This window comes from Anser cygnoides, chromosome 10 (assembly GCF_040182565.1).
Source record: "Anser cygnoides isolate HZ-2024a breed goose chromosome 10, Taihu_goose_T2T_genome, whole genome shotgun sequence".
Classification (NCBI taxonomy): domain Eukaryota; kingdom Metazoa; phylum Chordata; class Aves; order Anseriformes; family Anatidae; genus Anser; species Anser cygnoides.
In genome coordinates, this window is record NC_089882.1 from 17,427,575 (window position 1) to 17,440,560 (window position 12,986).

The window sequence follows — 12,986 nt, forward strand, 5'->3', positions numbered from 1 at the left end:
AAGTTATGATCTTTCTACCATAATACACTGCTTATCAAAAGAAGCAAATTATTTTGAGCAACTTCAACTCCTTCATGTAATCCAACTTAAAACAATAGTCCATTTTATTTCCCCAGCCAAAATGTCTCAGTCTCATTTCATCCCAGCCAGACCATCTTCTGTTCAGTGTTACTGGCAATTCAGAAGCAAGAAATTCCCTTGAATAACTCCAGATCTGCCATAGCTACAACATGGAAGGTACCGAGGGGGTGAGTCTGATACACATGCTAAGGAAGGAGAGAAAATCAAAAGGATTTTTACTGTCCACTGATATTTTAAATTCTTGTTACCTGAGATTTTTTTTTTCTTTACAAATAGAGATCTGTTTCCAGCAAAAATATCTACTTTTTGGCAAAAGCTGTTTTGCTCCAAAATGTTTTGGAGAGAAAATTTGGATGTGCTGTAGCTACATAGCAATATTCAGAGACCTGAGAGACAAACATCAGTTGCTCCTCCTTGCAGAGAGCTTACCCACTGCTGAGGGAACATCTTTAATTGTGTTTCTCTATCAGCAGAACAATAAATGAAAGATGGAAATTATTTCTTTAATGGCTTCCTCTAAAAAAATCAATGGCATTCAATTCAGTTCCAGCTGGACATCCTTTGCTCTCTTCTTCAGTCATCATGTGCCTGTTTTCCACTGATGGAGATACAGAAGAAGAGTCAGGACAAACTCACTTTTAAAAAGCTTTTGTTATAGATGGGGAAGAGGGTAAGGAGTACATCAGGGTTCAGACCTTTGAACCAGATTTCAAAGCTATTAAAATACAGTGAAAAAGCAGTAGGGGGCTGTAAGTACTTGCACTGGCAGCCTACCTGCTGGCCCAGGACCTGGCCGCAGCCCGGCCAATATTTCGAGGCCACCCTCGGAGTTGCCCAGTAGCCACTTCACGTTCACAATCATGTCGTGGCTGTGCCCCCAGATTTCAAAAACACACAGCTGAGGATGAAGTGCTCAATCATACCACAGCAAAACGGCTTTGCACAACAGTGGGGTGGGCATGGGGAACAACGGAGAGCACAGGCGGAGCTACAGCTGGGTGAGCGAGAGAAGGAAAGCACTAGGAAGGAAAGTGCAGGAAAAATTTGACAATCTTTCCTCCTCTCCCTCCCTAGTAGTGCTAAGGTATCCTCCAGCTACTTCAAATCTCTTTCTTGAGTAAAAGCTAAATTACTGATGGCATGCGCAGGAAACGGAGACAGAACAAGTGGAAGAGCTACCCAGTTAGCTGCATTAGGAAGGAACGGCACCATTTGGCCCCCCAAAACCATCCCAGCATGGCTTTAAGGAACGGGGTGCAGGCTGGGGGCTAAAGCAGCTGCAGTTCGGAGCCACCAGCTCCAAGCCCTCCTTAATCACCAGACCCCAGTGCAATCCCTGCAGCAATTAGCCTTAATCTGCATCCTTTATGGATGACCACGGGTTGGTGCTGCACGAGTGAATCGATCCAACAGAAAACACACCCCAGACACGGGCTTTATTCCACCTAACCCAGGTGCTGTTGGGATGATGCAGACACACGTGCTATTTCAGCGCAGGAACAGAATGATAAAGCTGAAGTCAAGAGGTTGTTCAGGAGGAGACAAAGCTCTGAAGTAATTGCTGGCAAATTAGCATGAGGAACATTATCAGACAGCAAGGCAAAGGCCCTCCCGGACAGGAAGATGTGATGCTCGTGCTGCTGTCTCCCTGGGGATACAGCTTAAATGCCACTCGCATTTGGAGCCAGGGCTGCAGGCTGGGATTTCAAGGCTCCGATCGTACGGCATGATTTGTCAGGGCACACTATGCTACTGGCAGTGCTTTCCGTATCCGCTCTCAAAAATGAAATTATTTTGTGCAAATGGAAGATTACCTCAGCAAATGGGCTGGCATTTACTGATGGCCTGGGCTCCTCGGAGCAGGAGATAGGTACCCGGAGCCTGCTTCTTCCCAGGAGAAGCTCTGGCAAGGCATGGCCACCTTCAGATCAGGTTGGTAAATGCTGCTGGGCGGCTGGGTGATCCTTCTGGACTTGCACCCCCAGCAGTCACCGCAGCAGCCTACAACAGGCAGCTCTGCTGGCAGCACGAGCTACAGAGCCCATGGGGCACCCCCAGGGAAAGGGGCTGCTGCTGTCAGCTGCATCCCTGCTGCTTCTCCTGCCACCGCTTTCTGCCCTCTTTGGAGATGCTGAACACCTCACAGAGCTCCTCGCCAGCGGTGACTGAAATTCCCCAGCAAACTCAGCTCTAGGGGCGAGCAGAAGGCCTGCAGCTTCATAAACGTCTCACCAGGAAACTGGCACTGGAGCAAGGAGGTGAAGCACAGGGGCCAGCCTTGGCTCCCACACCAACAGAAGGGTCTCAAGGGGCTTGTAGATTCCCCGAGAAGCAAAAACCACAGAGAAGGGTGTGCAGCTCCAGCTGAGAAGCAGCTCGACTGCCTCCTGCGTTGGCCTCCGCCTGTCTCAGATGCTGCCATATGAACTCAGTCCCACGCCATGCCAGTGCTGGCTTAAGCAAAATACCCAGTCCAATATTTCTGCAGAAGCAAGGCCACGAACCGGTGGCACCGTAGGGCTTGGAAAACAGACTCCTGGGGTCTCGTGTTTGATCCACCAAGCCCCCAGGGCTTCTGCATGCTCTGCCGCTGGCAGCAGAGGACAAGGGAATGGGAATTGCTCTTCCCAAAAGACTCGGAGTTGTTACAGTCTGGCTGCCTTGGTGGGAGCTGCAGAGTCATTTAGGTAAAGGACTCATCTATGATTTATAGCTTCTTCCACAGGGAAAAAAGAAGAAGCTATAAAATAGCAGCAGCTTCTCCCTGTGGCGAGGCAAACAGCAGCACCAACACTCTGCTCACTCGGTAGCCCAATGAATATGGAGTCACTTGGCGGCACAGCCGACTGAAAAACCCCTTTAAAGGCAAAAAGTCCTTTCCTCACCCTTTGTCACCCTCCTGACCTCCCAAGCAGCACTGAAGCGTCTGCAGGAAGGAGCCGATGGGCTCCCTAGAGACGTTCCCAGCTGAGCGGCTGTTGAAGTAATGCTGAGCCAGGACCCATACACTTGCCCGTATTACACTGCATCAGCTGGAGACAGAAGTCCTCAGCAGAAACCCTTCCTAGCTGTGCCACTCGTTGGGGTGGGGACACCAGAGCGGTGCCATGCTCTGAAGCCTAGCGGAGGAACATTAACGCATACAAGGTGCCGTCCTGACCACAGCCAACCTTCAGGGTCGCAGCGCAACACACGTGTTTCCTCGCACTAAAACGGCGGTGGCAGAGCCCAAGCAGACAGGTGGAGGGTTCCTGATGAGGGCAGAGAAAGCTCCAGTTTGCTTCCATCAGCATTTTGGGGTTCGACGTTCCCAACTGCACAGCACAGCCATTGAAAACCTATCACGGGCTGCGCTGGCAGCCTGCCTGCAGAAAGCAGAAGCTTGTAAAGAAGGTATTGAGCTCCAGCTGGCAGAAACGAACCACACAAACACGTCTGCAGGGAAAGTCAAGGGCAGCACGTCTGGCTTCTGCAGTTGCGAAACGGAGCGGCCTTCCCTACCGTTGGACACGCCACCGGTGAAATGTGGGGGCTTCGACCTGCAGTTGGAAGACGAAGGGGGTCCTCCTGCCCCTGGAGGCCCAGGACCACAGCGAAAGCAGGGTACGTATTTGGGTTCCCCCGGGAGCAGCGCCGTGGCAATAAGGATGACCTGGCAATTTAAATTAGGACATGCAAGGGCTTTTCTCAGAAGAAATGGGATGCTGTTTTTACAGCGTGTAGTACAGCCACTGTAAACAGCAAAATTTCTTCACTACCACAAAACCTCACAAAACCCCCAAACCCCCAGTCAGGAAATTAAAGAGAATTCAGAGGAAAAACACCACCAAACGATTACATTTCTATAGGGATTATACTGGGAAAAGCCAAAAAAAGAAAAGACCTTGATCTTTCGAACAGTTGGCCATGCTCAGCTTTGTCCACAACGGTGCAGAGCCGACCGGTGCAGCCGCTGCGCGCTGGCATGATGGGCACTGGGGATCACGGCAGATCAACTATTTCTGGGTTATTCTTTATTAATTCCAAAACTGGAACTGAGTCCGAACTAGCTGATGCCGCAGGCTTATTACACTTGCCTGCCTTTTTTTTTTTTATATGTATAAAATTTTATATTTTTTTCTAGCGCAGCTCTGTAGTACGGTTTTTATTTTAGCTAATGAATCCCTGCCCACACACGCGAGAGCCTCCAAAACACCCACAGACCAGAGGCAGGGGAAGGAAATGCCGGAATTGTTTGCTGAAATCTGGCAACAGGCTATTTTTTGCGAGGGGCCAGAGGAACACAGTGTTCTCCAGAGAGCCTGAAAAGGGTGAGGTCAGAGACTGGCTTCTGCCACGGAGCCTCAGCATTGGGAGGGTTTTTGTCTTTTGCAATTACATAATGTCTTTTCCATGCTGGAGCTGGTTGCTTCCAGATTTCTGGAGGGAGCTCTGAAACGACACACTCTACAGCTTCAAAAAACCAAACCAAAACAAAAAAAAAAACCAAGAACAACAAAAAAACACATCACTTCTGCTCATAAAAAACTGAAAAACTTCGTTTCCTGCCGCAGTTCAGTGTTGTAACAGATGGAGGAAGGGGGGAGGGAAGGGCCCTTTATTTTTTTTCTTCTTTCATTTTTCCATATTATCCGTGTGTTGGCAACGCACTGCTGTCACAGAGTGGTGGAAAGTTCATTTACGGGAAACCTTCCGAAACTGGAGCAGCTCATAAAACTTTTAATACAGACCTGGTTAAAAAATAATGACGAGACCTGAATGGTTTTTGGTTCAGCTGGGGAATGCGTTTTTGGCCTGCTTCCATACTTTGAGCAAATGACGATATTAGGGGCTATTTTAATAAGAAAGAAGGGAGGGGAAAGGAGGGAAGGAAGGAAAGGAAGAAGGGCCCTCCTAGAAAGACAAAGCAGAGCTGCAGTGAGAGGGAACTCCCTCATCCGGGTGATCCAGGCCAGGCAGTGACAGCGGCTGACACCTCAGTGCCCAAACTCTTTATCCACCCCAATGCACGGACACATGGCTTAGCGAGGCCTTCGGCTGAGGCAGACCAAAAGTAAAGCAGCTTTGAGACAGCCTGGAAGGTTTGGGGGAATGAAGAAGGGCATCTCCTAGGTTCTGAAGACAGGCAGAAGATGGAGAGGGCCTGGACGCTGGGGCAGAGCCCCAGGCCCCCAAGGACTGATGAGCACCGCATCAAATCGCAGGCTGTGCACCCAGGTGGCCACAGCGTGGGGAGAACCACGCACAGCCGGGTCTCCAGAACGACTCTGGCATCTGACCACCACCAGTTCGAAGGCTTCAAGCAACGTTTTCAAGCACTCGGAAAAGTGACTGTGCGCCCCAGAATAAAATGGAAGAATTGCATCCCCATCCCATCAAAGGTGTGAGCACTGCCGAATCCGAAGGGTTTAACTCACAGCTTCTCTCCAAAACTTGCTCCCCACGGGCCAGTCTCACCACGGGTGCCTGGTGTGTGCAAGGAACGTGAGGAAGCATTTGCCCTCCAGGTTCTCACTCCGAACATCCTCCACCTTATCTCCAGGGCTTATCTCCCACCCCATGGCCTTCCCTTCCTTCCCGTGCTGTTTGTGCAGGTCCCTGGGCGCACAGGGCATGGGGTTAGGAAATGGGATCAGCAACAAGAGTGAATTTGCCCAGTCTAAGTATGAGCATCTGGACAGATGGAGAAACTTGGACAAAGGCTCAGGGGTCCCATAACAGCCCCAGTGGGCTGTCCCCAGAGGTGAAATGATTCAGCTGCTCTAAATCCACGTGGCCCACGACTGGGGTAAACCTCCCAGCTCAACCCCTCGGGTGAGGAGCAATGTCAAACAACACCCTGGAAGGGGCAGAGCAAAAAGAATAGGAAACAAAGAGAAAGCTAGTGACAAACGGCCCATTCTGTCCTCTCAAAGGAATTTCTGCATAATTTAGACTGTACGAACAGGAAATCTGTGTACTAATGTATTCCCACCACCAAGCACATGAGGGGTCTGTGTCTCTGGAGTGCCTACAATGAATCATTTATTGTCCTTCCTCATGCTTTCCAGCAGGAATAAGCTACACATTTGACCTTATAAAAAGCAGTAACTTTGCCCGTAAGATGTGGCCCGCGGTAGCCCAGCCCCTGCTGGCAGCCCCGAATACACAGGAGAAACTATGGGTTGCTGCTGCACTGAGAGCTGCATCAGCATTTCCATACAAAACCACTGTTTTCAAGGCTGCTACGAACAAGCCAAGAAAGAAAAGACACAAACTGCCCCAGAGAAAAGGAAGCTGGCCCCCAAAATATTTCTCCCGTAAAAAATCTGTTAACTATGCTGCAGATTTTGGTCTCCAATATAAAAATTTGGAACTTGACGTTCTTGTTTGACAAGCCCTCTTTTTTCTCATGTGAATAGGACTCATGTCCTCCTTGATCTTTACGGTAAGTTTGCTCACCCACTTTCTCAGAAGGAATCAAACAGCTGATTTGTTGTTGGAAAATTGCTAACATGACTGATCCAAGGCTCGCCAAAATCAGTAGGACCAAATGGGGAAGAGATGTGCCTGTCGGTACATCTGGTAACTTCTACAATATTTGCTCAGTCAATGGCTGCTATGATATCTATGAGTCCTTCTCAGTAATGAAAGCACTAATTAGGATATCTGGAAGGAATTAGTCATCCCAAGTAAGCTGGTTTTCAGTGTCTGTCAGGGAAAGGAGGGTCAGTGGTTGACAGCACCTGCCTAGGATATCTCTACTGTTTCCCGGGTTTCCTGTGTGACTATGAGGATGCTTGGAGGAGCTAGCTTTTGGCAAGCTAGAACCTGAAAACCCAGCCAAGTCCCCTGTACATCACTGGATGCTGGGATGCTGCCAGAAATTGGTCCCATGTGCTGGGACTGGCTGCAGTTTCCGCCCTGGGCATAGCAAAGCTTCCCGTTCAACAGATACGTTGGGAGCAGGGAGACATCACTTGTGAATCCTACTCTGACAGTAGCCACGGAAGTGTATCTGACGGACAGAAGGGGAATAAAACACCAAAAACCTTTCCCTTCCACACCGCCCTGACGGTGGAGTCAAGACAGGAGGAGGGACATGCCTACAGACCTCACCCATCCTTGCTGAGAGCTGCCAAGAAGGACAAGGGTAATGCGGGCTCTGAACCTGAACATCTTGTGTTTCATGTAATCTCACTGAAAATATTTTGATTTATGATCTCAATTATCCATTAACTGAAATCCCACATCTTGGATATCATGAAATTAAGCAATAATGAATAAGAAGCTGTGCTGCTGAGGCGCTTTATGGAGTGATTCATATTAAATAAGAGACTGTGTAGCCAATATAATAGTTTGCCAGATTAACACATGCCTTGCTGAATAGTAAATACTTCTATTTGTGGCTGCTTTGGAAACATCACTGCATTCAGTAATTAGCAAAGTGTGAGGCTAATAAAAATAATAAAAAAAAAAGTAGAAAAGCTTTGGGTGTGAGCGGGGCTTGTGCCTTATCCGAGCCTGAAGGAGAATTTAAAGATTTAATTACAGCTAATGAGAACATATTTCAAAGCTGCAAAGCTCTTTTTGCAGCTTAATAATGCATAGAAGGAAACACTGAAGTGTGATGGGGGCGAAGCGTGTTGCTCTGGGAACACATTCAAAACCCAAAGGGAAGCAGAGAGCCGTCCAAAGGCTGAAGGGCAAAGGTGAATCCTGCCATGAGATGGTCACTTCTTTTCCAGCTTTTGCACGTTAAAATTCCTCTCTAGCTCTTCTGAGAATTACTGCATTAGGCCAAGTTTATGGCGAGCAGAGAACCTGAATAATTATCCTCCAAGGAGCCAACATGGTTTGCAGAGCCATCTCTGCCACTTCTGATTACTTGCGAAACAGCAACACGGTACTGATATTTGTAGCACCCTCGAGACCTCTGCAGCTCGGAGGGGTGGCAGTGGGGCCAGCCCCGGTCCCCTCGATGCCACCACAGCTCGATGGGGCTCAGCAGCCGGTACTGCTCTGAGAAGCCACGGGCACGCGAACCAGCTTGCACAGAGCAGCGGCTAGCCTCAGCGTTCCTCAGAGCCTTGAATCAGACTTCAGGGCTTAAGGACTTCAACCTTATCTCCCACGATCTGCGCTTTCTTCCTCTTGCTCTTGTATTTTGAGTTCTCGTGGTATTTTCGATGTCTCAGGGTCCGATTCGGGGACAAACAAGACAATCAGATGTCTGCAGACTTTTCCACTCTGAGCTCTCAACTGTTCCAACAGTTGACACACCGGTAAGATCAAAGACACAGCTCACATTGAAACCCCTCTCAAAATAACTCCTATCAGTCATTTCCACAGGCGGTGGACGCCCCTCGTACTAGGCAACTATGGGCTACATCAACACATTTCCTTCTCCCAGTGCACATGAAACAAGCCTGAAGCAGGGGATGACATTAGGGGAGAGCGCGCCAGGTGAGGATACCTGGAGTCTGGGCTGACCTTCAGATACTGCACGCGACATCGAGTCAGTCAGATGCCCTCTGTGATTGCAACCCTTTTGGTATAAATGTGAACCCAACTGCTTATGCGCACCTCTCTGGTGGAAAGGAAAATGTAAGATATTATCGGGATTTGTACAGCGCTTTCCAACCCTTGTAAGAAGGCATGCAAACCTGCTTATCTCAAAGCACTCTAAAATTGCCCTCTGTATACTGCCAGAGGACTAAGGTTGGTATGCAATGTTCACATACAGAGGAGTCAGCCACCAAAATAACTACAACGTGAATTACTTACTACCTAAAAACTACCAGAGGTGTTGTATTTCCACCTGTCAAGAAATGATCAAAAGCATCTCAACAAATCTTTGAATAAAGTTGTTGCTTGAAATTCCTCTGCATAGTAAGAGCCTATTTCAGTGAATGCCCTGCAAATAGCGAATTTCAGGTAGTTCACAGTCAACTTCAGAAATTCATTCCATATTGAGTAATTACAGAAGTCCTGTTACTGCACGTTCCATATTTTGGTAGCCATGGGCTGACAGCTCTCAATGTACGCTAGACACGGTTTTTCAATGCATCACATAAAACACCCAGTGCGGAGTTCACGTTCAGAGACAATTTGAACACACACATTGCACTTCCTCAGAGAAAATCACACAGCAGTACCACCACGGCTGGACTGATCATGGAAAGATATGGAAAGGCTACAAAGAAGGTAAAAAATTAAATTCAAGCAGAAGATTCCTACAAGAAGTGAAAAGAGTCATAAGCCGCTTTGCTGTTTGGTTTCCAGCCCCAGTTTACTGAGTGAGGGGTGTTGAGTGAATAGAGGAAATTAGCTACATTCTTGAGGGTTTGACACAGCTTAGAGAATAATTTTCATGACATCAACAAACAGCTTGATTTGGAAGCCAAATGTAAACCTCGGCTCACTAGGACAGCCTTACTGGGGTAACAGCAATCGTCCTGAAGGTGCTTAGAACATTACCACCAGATTGAACCCTTCCCTCTCGTAATGTTTCCGAACATCAGGAGTATTTAAATCCTTCTCAGTTTTTTTTTCCTTCAGTGCACTGTCGCTTACTCTCGGGACGCTGTGACCTGCTCTGCACGCAGGCAGTGAGTCCATCCCGTGCAGCACCTGGTGCGGTGGGCTCACGTGCCGTGGGGCATGGAAACAGCAGGTATTTGGCTGGGACGGCTGTTACTGAGCCACTGCGTGGCTAAAACAAGTGAACAAACATAAAATAACGCTTTAAGCTCCAGCCAGCATCAGCTACCTCAGGAGCCTTCATTTCCTTCTGTAGTAAGTAAAGAATGGCAGCTTAGAGGTTTTCATTGACAGATTACTGCTGCTAACACAGATTTCTGTTTACCTGTCCATGTCAAGAGGGCAGCTTTTGCCCTAGAACAGGACCCTGCTACGCTAACGCAGCTGGCCTGGTCCCCAGGCTGGGGCTGGGGTGTCCGGCGGGGCTCAGAGCAGAATAAACCTGACCCCAACAAAGCACCTTCCTGAAGTTGTGGGGAATTGCAGCCAAGTAACGCACGGGCATCACCTGCGGCAGGAGGCCACTAGCAATCTGTTCCTGGCTGTATACAGCTCCGTTAATGGATTATTTTGGAAAATCCCACTGCTACGGAGCATCAAGAGGTGTGTCTGGTAGTGTATGAATGGCAGGAGGGTCAAACACCAGCAACAACTCCGATATACCGCCCCGTACAGAGGGCAATTCAGAGAAGCTTGTCTCAAGTCCTGCCCCTGGCTAACCACTGGGCCACGGCTTCAGAAACTAGAGTCAAGGCAATGGAAAAACCCCAAGTTCATCAAAACCCCAAAGCTTTGCTTAATAAATCACTGAAATCCTAGGACAAGACTCACATTTTGAGTCCTCTTTAAGACCACAGAAGATGGCCAGCTGGATTTTTGTTCACTTGTTTGTTCTTCCTTCTGGCAAATAATAGACGTTAAAATAGTTTTCTCTCGCCAACAAGTTGCTATTAACATCCATGGGCAAAACCTGCAATTTACTGGTAGCCTAATGCCATCTGGTAAAACAACAACAACAAACAACGAAACTAATAAATAGATTCCAAACGTAATAAATTGCCCTTCCAAGAGCACCCTGTGCATCCTGCAGCCAGCACCGCCTGGGTGCCACCACGGTCCCTCTGCATGGCTCCGTGGCCAAACGCAGCAGTGCCCCGGGCAGCTCGCCGAGCAGCACCCGCCGCCGCCTGCAGAGCAGCCCGGAGGGCCCAAGGGCTCAGCCTTGCTGCTGGGATGCTTCATGCACCCGGTCCTGCCTTTCACCACAAGGTCGGTGGGAGACGCTGCAAGGGAAGCTCCAACCCCCTCTCCGAGCTTTGCGCAGGAGGGGGGCGTGTTTAAATATTGAAGAGCTTAGCAACAAATGCTGGGTACACAGAGCAGGTAAATCATTTAACAACCTCTCTCTGTTTATTAGCCAAAGCAAATATTCACAGTGCGATGTGCCAGCAGCAGAAGGTGTGTTTTTCTGTTTGGACCAGGCAAGGGTTCTCTACTCAACTGTGGTATGATTTTATTTTCTTTTCCAATTGTGGAGAGAAAAAAAATTTATTACGCCTAACTGGTGCCCACTACCCCAAAGACAGAAGCAACCCCAAGCAAAGAACACGTTTGGATTTGCTGACACTTTCCTGCTCCCCCCCGGTTTGCACTTTGAGCAGGCGCCAGCCTCTGGGATGCTCCCAAACCCACACCTAACCTCTCAGAGCTCATCTTCTCCTGGACAGAAATACCTCCTGCTCCAGGGGCTTACTAGGTTGAACAGAACTTGTCCTTGTCAGTCTGCTGCTCAAGTGTGAAAATAATTATTCCTTTGGCACTTTATTCAGTTCCGTTCTGCTCCTTATCTTAAGCATTGGAGCTCATTAGCACAAAACACAGCATCTGAGAGGTATTAACACAACGCAAAATAACCACGTGCAGACAGAGGGTTTGAAACATGTGCGTAAAGCTCCATTTCCCAAAGTTTCAATGGACTATAAGGCCACGTAGGTCTGGAAACTCTGGGAAAAATCCTTCCGGTTTTGGTGTCCAAAATAGATCCACCCAAGCAATCCCAATGCAAGAGCTGTAACCACTACAGGTAGTTTTAAAAAGAGGAGGCCCTCCCCTCTCCTTATTTTGTGCTAGACATCTACATCCTGACACCAACACTTCTCTGCTATGAAGCATCAGATGCTTCAGCCCCAATGAAGGGGGAAACTTTGGACATTCCTTTCTCTGAAGCCTTCATCGTTGGCCAGCCTGGATGTCCCCACACGTGGACCATTGTGTATCCTATCCACATGCTTCACATATTGGAGGGCAAAGACAATTTTAGGGCTACAGCTTCCACCTTACAGTCCAGCTCCTTCCAGTTAAAAGTGCTGCAAAGCTGAGGTCTCTTGTGCCTTAAAAGAAATGTGTGCGCAGAAACAGACCAAAGATAGCAGGGACACCACAACCACCTTGTCCAGCGTGGCAGCTCGCCTTGTTTTCCAGCCGAAACACCTCAAGTGGCAGAAAGCCGTGGTGCCTCCTTCACACACTCAGACATCACACCTCTGAGGGTCCCAGCTCACTGCTGCGGCATTTCCTAGGAACCCCTGTGCTGCAGGAAACTCCAGCAACAGCTTCCCAACCTATTTCTACAAGAGTAGCAATGTTGGGACGGATCACAGGGTAAATCATGGGACCATGCCTCTTAACAATACATTGAAAACTTTTTCCATCAGCTACACCATACGGTTTCTGTGCGTCGGCCTACAGAAATCCTCTCACTTGCCCACCAATTGTCCAGCGTGTTTTGAGTGTGCAAGCAAAACTCCTGCTGACTCCTTGGCATCAACGGCTGCCCGTGTCCTTATGGGCTGGCTCACTGCTGCTAATCAGTTACCTAGTAAAAAGAAAGGGAGCTGCCTACGTGCTCGGAGGCTGGTGCACACGTAATTAGCTGTCCGACCTCAGTCGCTGTATACGAAGGTTAAACACAAGAGCGGATATGAACTTTGGACACTCATCAAAGATACACTTGTTAACACCAGAAATGTTTAGAAAGTAGATAAACATAACTCTGGGGAAGGCCAGAGAGAGGAGTCCTAAAATGCCTGTTCCCATAGAGCCCGCACCCGGAGGAGCAGTACCCAAAGGGGCCATGGCCTGGGCGCTTTATTGCTCCCAGGTGCTTGCTTTACATCTGAAGCTTTACTTCTGGAGCCACTTTTCACACTGAAGCTAACCTGAGAGCAGGCAGCATTTACATTGCAAGAGATCTGCACGACTGGCATCTTCCTGCATGCTCTTTACTGCTACCAAATACATTGTTTGTCCCCTTTGTTATCTCTCTCCAGCACTTTGCTGCTTCAGCTGGAAAACATAGCGAGTTTGGTCTCAAAGTGATGAGA